This window comes from Sminthopsis crassicaudata, chromosome 3 (assembly GCF_048593235.1).
Source record: "Sminthopsis crassicaudata isolate SCR6 chromosome 3, ASM4859323v1, whole genome shotgun sequence".
NCBI lineage: Eukaryota > Metazoa > Chordata > Mammalia > Dasyuromorphia > Dasyuridae > Sminthopsis > Sminthopsis crassicaudata.
In genome coordinates, this window is record NC_133619.1 from 127,547,740 (window position 1) to 127,556,666 (window position 8,927).

Consider the following 8,927-nt stretch of genomic DNA (forward strand, 5'->3'; position numbering starts at 1 on the left):
TTAATAGAAATACTGGAAAAATAAATGAATAAAAGGTGTTGATGTTATTCTATTTTATGCAAAAGAAACATCTTTGAAAACATGAATTTTTAGTCTCTTGGCAACTTAGACTCATGAGCAAATTTTTTAAAATTCCACTTGAGTCTTTTCTTTCCATCAGGCTCTTCCTATCTTTACTTTGTTAGTTTTTGATTGTTTGTTTGTTTGTTTTGTTTTGTTTTGTTTTGTTTCTTAGCAATAAATCAAGACAGAGAAAATAATTAGCCTTGGAAACAAAATATTTCTTTGTAGTCAATAAAAACATCAAAGTTGAAATTTATCTTTTGACATTGTGCATAGTTATATTCCTATTATTATGATGTAGTGACATCATAATGAGTATGACTAATTAAATAATAGTAGGAATTGCAACTAGTCTCTGCACACAAGAGTAATCAGGATAATTTGGTCCCACACATCTGGTTTCCTTTGTGTCTATCATGCTTTCATTTTTAAAACACTGCTATATCACATAAGGCAACTACTTTAAATGCTACATAGGGATATAAAAGGTGGTTCTTTTTTATATGTACTTCTTTTCCTGAACAGTTTTTTTTAATTATGTAATTTTATGGCATTATTATAGTATGCTCTTATATTTTAATAGACATACAAACTTCACCAATAATGCAAGACAAATTTGGGGACCTTAATTTATTTGGCAAGGTGAAGGAGTTTTTGCTATTATATTTAAATATATAACTAATCTTCACTCTAAATTCATTGCAGCAAGCAAAATGGAAACATTATTTTCAATGATTTTTTTAACTTCCTGTAAACCATCCAGAAAAGAACATTAGTAGTGTGTGAACAGGGTATGAGAAAAGTGGAAGTAGTTTAAGTTCGAGGAAACATTTATTTGGGTTTAATATTCTTATTCATGCCCCTGTTTGCTGCTTTCATTGAACATATATATTTACTTTTGTAAGATATCATGCATACATTAATTGACAGTGAAAAAGCATTATAGGTTACAATCAGAAAAATATTTGTTCAAATCCTATCTGTGACACAAAGCATGTGATTCAGAGAAAGTCACCAAAACAATCAATGTACCAGGCAATTCTTTAGTTTTATAACTGACATACATGTTTTTAATAAAATATGTATTGTTAAGGGGAAAAAAATTAAGTAAGAGTTCCTTAACTAATGACATAACCTGTCTTGATCAAAAATCAAAAGCAATTTAAATAAATACTGCTATTTTTGTAAAATATGATTCCCACATGGATAAAGAATTTTTGTCTTTAATAAAATCTACATTTTATTAAAATATTAAAAAGAAAAAATTTAGAAAAATAAAGAGAAAGGAAGGAAGAAAGGAAGGAAGAAAGGAAGGAAGAGAAAGAAAGAAAGAAAAAGAAAGGAAGGAAGAAAAAGAAAGAAAAGAAGGAAGAGAAAGAAAGGCAGGAAGAGAAAGAAAGGAAGGAAGGAAAGAAGGAAGGAAGGAAAGAAGGAAGGAAGGAAGAAAAAGAAAGAAAAAAGAAAGAAAGAAAGAAAGGGAGGGAGGGAGGAAGGAAGGAAGGAGTCAAGGTTTAGATTCAGAGTTGGCAGGAGAAGGTATTTACTGAGCAATTGACTGACAACTTGAAAAGACCTATGTGTAATTGGAAAGCTGTTTCTTGGCGTTGACAATGGATGCAGGCACATGAAAATCTTGTTCTCTTTCTAGCTGCTGTTCATAACTGACCCATCAAGAACAAGCTGCACAAGCTCCACTTCTGATTTTCATAGCTGATTCAGGTTAGAAATGTCAAAAAAGTGTTGCTTGTGGCTGCTGTCTATTCCATAATTTCCTTGGTTTTATTTTCTTAGGTTTTCTAATTTGCTTAACAGGAGCAGTTTAACATGCATGCCTGCTGGAAGTCCAGTTTCCAAATTCGAAGGACAAGTCAGAATGCAACCCAAACTGCATTTCACAAGAACTTCCAGCCACATTCTTGGCTTAGACCTCCTTCAACCCCCACAAAATCTTTCCAACATTTTTTTTCCCATGTTGCCAATCTTTTCCTTTGAGATGACCTATGTGGGATCTTCCTCAATCACCCAGATCAAGGATCGTTTTTCATTGTTCTGCTAGACTCTTGGCCAGTCTGGGACCATTCCTGCTATGTCACATCAGGAGATACAGTCTTTTCCAATAGAAAGTGGTCTTCAATAAATTGTTCAGCCTCTGTCATCTCACTGAGTTTAGAAGATAGTCCAACCAGATCACTCTGCAAGCCTCTCAAGACATCCTCTACAGCCAGTTCTATCTTCTGTCACTCAGCTCTTTTACATGCAGGGGGTAGACTGAGTCATTGATGCTTAGGCCAGTTGGGACTTTTGGACTAAGATCTCATCAAAGTAGCCAGCTCGAATCCTGCTAGCAGCCAAGTTTGTGATATGCTTCTTTGTTTGGAGATCATAGGCATTATGTCTTTCTTGGATCACCTGGTCAAAAAGTTCAGCAAATACCTCATAGGTCTCTTCATCTCCCGCTATTATGCCCACAGTCCTAATGAAAGGGTGACTGCAATTGTCCACACCTGTCTGGATATACTTGTCTTTGTTCTGTGGGCATATTCTTGTTGCAGAGCCAAGCCCAAAAAGCTGAAGTCAGGTGACTAGTCATACAGTTGTTATTTTTGAAAGTCAGGGTACTTTACAATAGGTAGGTACAGCTTGCTGGCGGCTCATAGCCAATTGTAGCAGTTAGGGATCCTGCGTCAGTCACAGCAAAAAACTCTGAGTCCTGAGTGGGCAAAGTTAATGGAAGAATGATCTAGTAATGGTAATGATGATTAGCTACTTGATCTACTAGCTAGAGCCGGAGACCAAACTGAACTAGAAGTCGAAAGCCAGATCTGGAGCTGGAAGGGGACCCATGCTGGACCAGAACCCATGTTGTAAGCAGAAGATGAAGTGATTTGAAACCAAGTGGAAATTGGAGCCAAAGGAAAGCTTGACACTGGAGCTGACCACATGACTGATGTCTGGTTACTTTCTGATGAACATTGATTGAAGATGGTTTACTCTTTTCTTAGCTCTTTCTTTTCCACAGTCTCTGTGGTGGTAGTGAAAACTTAACTATTTCTCATGACTTCTAGAAATTACCTCTAATATCACCATTTAGTAATCCACCTTTTTGAAATTTGTTCAGTAAGTATTATCTCCCATTCATGATTCTGTAGCCTCGCCTATTGACTCCTTTTATGCTCAATTTTCTTCAACAATGATTTTAATGGCTAGCTCACAGTTTTTTCTCCCTTCTCCAGTTTCTGTCCACAAACAAGACTTCACCATATATGTGGGTCATTACCTCAGACACCGCACTTCATAATCCCTCAACTTATTTCCATTATATGAATCTCATAGCAGCAGTGCAAACTTTTTTACATCTCCTAATCAATTTACCACTCAACATATAATGGTGGGTTTTTCCAAACATTTTCTTTCACTTTAAAGCTTTCAGGGTTTTTGCCATGTTGCACTATCTAGACTGAGAAGAACAATCCATATTCTCTTTAATACGATGTTATTTGCTTAAAAAAAAAAAAAAAAAAAAAAAAAAAAGCTCTCTTTTCAAATTAAAGTATATGATTGGCTTCTATCATTATATTCTCTTGCATCTCTGATCCACATGAAAATGTTTTTTGTTTTTTTTTTTTCTTCTCATTGTCAACTCAAAGCTCTTTATATGCACAAGTAATTCAATTCAGTCTTGTCTTTTGCAGCAGATTGCCACTTCTGTAATCATTTACTTCTAATTAATTTTCAATATCTCCTAATCTATTGGTTACTTTCTCACTGCCTATTCTTCTATCTTCTCCATCCTCAAAAACCCCTCAACTAATCCACCTTCTAACAATTATCCTACATTTCTTTTAATTTTCATGGCTAAAATCCTTGTTAATACTGAATATAATATGTGTCAAAATGTCTTTTCATTCTTTCACTGCATTCTGATTTCTAACCTCAATGTGCATATGTTAATTAGTTTCTCCAAAATTACCAATAATCTTTTGCCATCTATAATTACTTTTATTATTTCTCAACCTTTTTTACTCTTCTCAGTCTTAGAAACATCTCCTTTTCAATGTTTTTTGCCAGTATGTCATTATATAAGTAATGTTCATTAAAAATAGGTGTCTCTACTTTTGTAATCTGGCTGTCTTACTTTGGGATTCAACAAGCTGATTCCTCCACAATGTTCCCACATCTAGTACCTTCACAATCTTGCTGAACTCTTCCAACATACCCCCACAAAACAAAATAAAACAAAACAAAACAAAACAAAAACTTTACACTGTCAAATTTTAGAGTGACAGAACTAACAAAAGGTCATGATGAGATATTTTTCAATCTAAGACAATTTTCTGCCACAAGAAACTTATAAGTATATACAAAGATATAATATTCTAGCAATTTTATCTTTGGCCACAGAGTGTTGCAATTTATAGTTTTATATTTATTTAAAAATAACATCAGGATGTGTGATTTCATTAATATAGTTTTCTAGTCACTGAAACAAATCACAGATGTATTTCTGATTTGGAAGATAACATTCAAGTGTCTGAGTGATAAATTCATTATTCTGCAAATCAGCTTAGAAATGAGAATGTCTTTATTTAAATAATAATTCCTCAGTGGGGAAAAATCAAGAATAATCTGTGTTCATAATCAAATTTTTTTTCAAAATTGGTGATCTCAATAATTTAAGGTCATTTCCATGTCATGATGAGGCACTGTGATAGAGTATTTATGAATAAATAAAATAATTCTTATGCTTATACACAGATGTATGCATGTATGTCTGTATATATATAGATATAAAGAACTTTTAAGAAAACAACCTTATAATATATATATAATATAGGTATCATTACTCCTTGTTTACATAATTTACTAGAAGTCCATTTTAACTGCTTTATTAAAAGAATAAAATATTAGCCTATGATTAATTGAGAAAAAAGTCTTATTCTTTGAATTCAAAAGTAATTTAGCATAATTATAAATTTATACATATTTAATTAATATAAAATATTTTCCTACTTTTTAAAACAGTTGAAATAAAATAAAATCATTATATAACTATTGTATGTTCATTTTAATTACTTAACTAATAGTTTCATTTCATTTTTTTTGTTTTTGTTTTTGATGAATCTTGTTTCAGTTTATACAGGTTTAAATTTCTACATTTTCTTTAATCTTGGACATGGTGTTGAAATCATTTTATATGACATGTGCTAAAAAAAAAGATAATAATTTAGTTTCCCCCATCTTTTCCTGAGAATGCCAAACATTATCCAGTCTTTTAAACTTTTTTTTCCTTTCAATTGATTCAATTTTATCATCTCTTAATTTACTTGTAGTAGAAGGTATTTTTCAGTGACTTTTATCAGACTAGAAAACTTTAATCAGATTTGTAAAATTATTAAAACATTCCTACTCTGCATTTAAATGGTTTTGAATAAAATATCAATAACTGGAAAAACTATACTTTAAATATTGGGCATCAAAATTTATTGACTTCTTGTAATGTGACACTGGGTGAAAGAAATTATCACTTCCATGATGTCATAGCAAAGAATTCTGAAATTCATATTTCTCTTTTCTGCCTCTTTGTAGTTCTATCATGCTCATTTACTCTTTTTATTTTTATTTTACATATATATATATTCACAGGTATATCTTGAGAGGAAGCAAACAATCTATTAAATATTTAGAAATTAAAATTTGAGCTTATGAAGAATGGAAGAGACTCATGATGCTGAAGTTGTACATGTCAGAGGGCATGTTGCGAGATGGTTACTGCAGGATTATGTGTTGGCAGAATATATAGTCTCCTGGATCACAAAATGATAATATAGCAAAGGCAAAGGTGTCTGCCTGCTCAGAAGGATGAGAAGCAGCAAGAAGAGGAACACTGGAGGTGGTATGAATAGCAGTACTGTGAAAATATCAGAATTGTGGCAGTGGTGGAGGATCCAGGATCACTGTTAAAGTTGAGCCCCAGGAAACAAAGGGTGCAGTATCACAGAGTCTTCTTGCATATCCAGCCCACATCCTCTAAATACAAACACTCCTAACCAAGGAATCTTAGACAAAGTGTGGTTGGGTCAATTTCCTCTCAGAAAATGAGTTAGGTCAAGAAGGGGGGATCTTGGCTAGGCTGGACTGGGTTGGCTTCTTTCTCTGAAAAGCTCCACTTGCCCTTTTAGGAAATTGAGTGAAGAGAGTTATGGGAATAAAATGGGAAGAGGGTTATGGGAATAAAATTCCTACCATACTCCTCATTTTCTCCATTTGTCTTGCTTTCCAGAACCAATTAACAATGAATACGAAGGTATTCATTATGAATAATGAATTAATGAATACCAAGGTAAACACACATGCACACGCAAGCACATATACACACAATCATAACAAAATAATCTTCTAAGTCTACTATTGGTATTTTTGAGCATAAAACTATGACTTGTGGAACTTTGTCAAAAACTTTTTTCTGCATCTATTAATATTATGTAGCTTAAAATGTTACGTTTTCATCATAATCATTGTATTCATTTTCCCTGAAGTTGAACCAAGCTATGCAAACATATGATGCAATAACTATCTTAAGAAATAAAAAGCAGATTTGATTTTTCCCATTATTCTTGAGAAAACTGAAACAGAAAATAAGGGAAATGACTTACTTAAGAATACATTGAAAATCTATTGCTCATGTTCAGGTTTTTCTTTAATTGAAATCGAATTCACGTATCCTTGTAATTCATCATGTGAGTATGTTTGTCTACTTTCAATTGCTTCAGTTATTTACAGAGCTTGACCCCTTTTGTAATCCCATGTCATATTGCATGCTCATTAACCTTTAATTTTAATTAATAATATTACATTGTAATGACTAAATCAAGATCACTTAGACTATCTTGAATATAACATTATTTTAGTTCAAACAATTTATTTTTTTTGTGAAACAAACAATCTGATTTCCATGCTGTAATTCACATTCTATAGTTAATATTTAAGGCAATTAGTTTCATTGTAATATGTCAATATTTCCAGTTACAACAATAAATGTTCTTATTTATGTAATCACTTTGGATTTTGTTCAGTTCTGACAGTAAACAGAATCTTTTTACCTGGATTACTTCTAAGATAGTAATAAAATATTTTTCTCATTCATGGAAAAAACAAAACAAAACAAAACAAAACAACAACAACAAAAAAAACAAAAAAAAAAAAAAAAAACTTGTTTTGAAGTCTGACCTACTAATTTCTCCCTGTCAGTAAATTCTTGATTGAATCTTCTATAGACATAGTTTTATTGGTTAAAAGAAAGATTATTATAAGAGAATCAAAATAATCAGTATCCCTTTTAGTTCAGTAGAAAACATATTTGGGTACTGTATATAGTATAAGATTCTTTCAAAGGGATACATCTTTCTCCCTTAAATTAAAATTCAAGTCAAATGTTTTAGATTAAAATAATATTTTAAAGAGAGTTTAGATATTTCATCTCATGAATAAAGATATTAGGCCCAGACACAATTTCAGAAGAACTGAATTTACTTCATTACACTGACAGTCTTGTATGATCATGAGCAATTGTTTAAATCTCTCACTTTCTTCTGAAAACTCAGAGTTCTGATGCTACTTCAACTTTTGTTTTTTAAAATTCCAGGCTTTCTTCAAAACTTAAGATGATAACATTGAATAATTATATAATAAGATGTTTATGTAATATTGTTTTGATCGGACTAGCTAATTGAAAGAAGTTTGAATTTTTCACTTTCCAGTATTATTATCATGAGCAAAATTAGTGTGAAAACCTAGAGAGATCTCATTGTATGATAGCAAATGACTTTATTCCTATTAAGGTACTGGCCAGTTTGGTAGACACATGAAAAATATTTTATAAAGTTTGAATTGTTTTACCTATTTTATTTGTTATCCTTCCTCTAAATATATCTGCAAGAAAACAAATAGTACTGAAAACATGTAATCATTTTCTCCAAAACCCACACATATTATTGATTTTCTAAAATTATAATAAGGGGTTTAAAAAATAAAAACATTTAATACAATGAACTGTTGATCTGAAACTTCAATTGAATTAAATATGCCACCTCAGTATACTGAGAGGGTACAGGATTAAAGTTTGTAAAGCTACATTTTCCTCAAGGAAATAACAATTATTTCCATTTCGACATTTAACAACTTCTCATGTGTAACACATGTAAAAACTGAATTAGTAAGGCTCTGTCTTGGGAATGATTAATTTATTGATAATAACTATTTAAATTAGAGTGATCCATGGGGAAGATTTTTGATTATAAACTTCATATCACAGTATTTGGATTTGAAAAATAAACATGAATAAGTTAAAAAAAAAAAGAACAAAAAATGTTAAGGCCAACCAACAAAAGATGCATTCTGTTATATGTATGTAATAAAATTGGACATAGTGCCCAAAGGGCTAACAATCTGTGCATTGCCTTTGATCAAACAGTGTCTGTTTTAGGTCTCTATCCCAAAAAGATCATAAAAAGGGAAAAGAACTCACATGTGCAAAAATGTTTGTAGCAGCCCTTATTATCCTGAAATGGAACTGGAAATAGATGGAATAGATGTCCATCAGCTGGGGAATGGTTGAATAAGTTATGGTATATGTATGTAATGGAATATTATTGTTCTATAAGAAATGATCAACAGAATTATTTCAGAAAGGCCTGGATAGACTTACATGAACTGATGCTAAATATAGTGAGTAGAACCAGGAGAACATTGTACACAGAAACAACAAGATTATGTGATGATCAATTGTGAAGGATGTGTCTCTTTTCAATATTGAGGTGACTCAAGTCGATTCTAATAAACTTGTGATGGAGAAAGCCAACTGGATT

At 31.8% G+C, this 8,927-nt stretch overlaps 1 pseudogene; it reads right to left on the reverse strand.

Moving 5' to 3' along the window:
* Nucleotides 1-1,636: 1,636 nt before the first annotated feature.
* LOC141561917 (creatine kinase U-type, mitochondrial pseudogene) lies at nt 1,637-4,277 on the reverse strand (annotated as a pseudogene).
* Between the last annotated feature and the right edge of the window lie 4,650 nt (nt 4,278-8,927).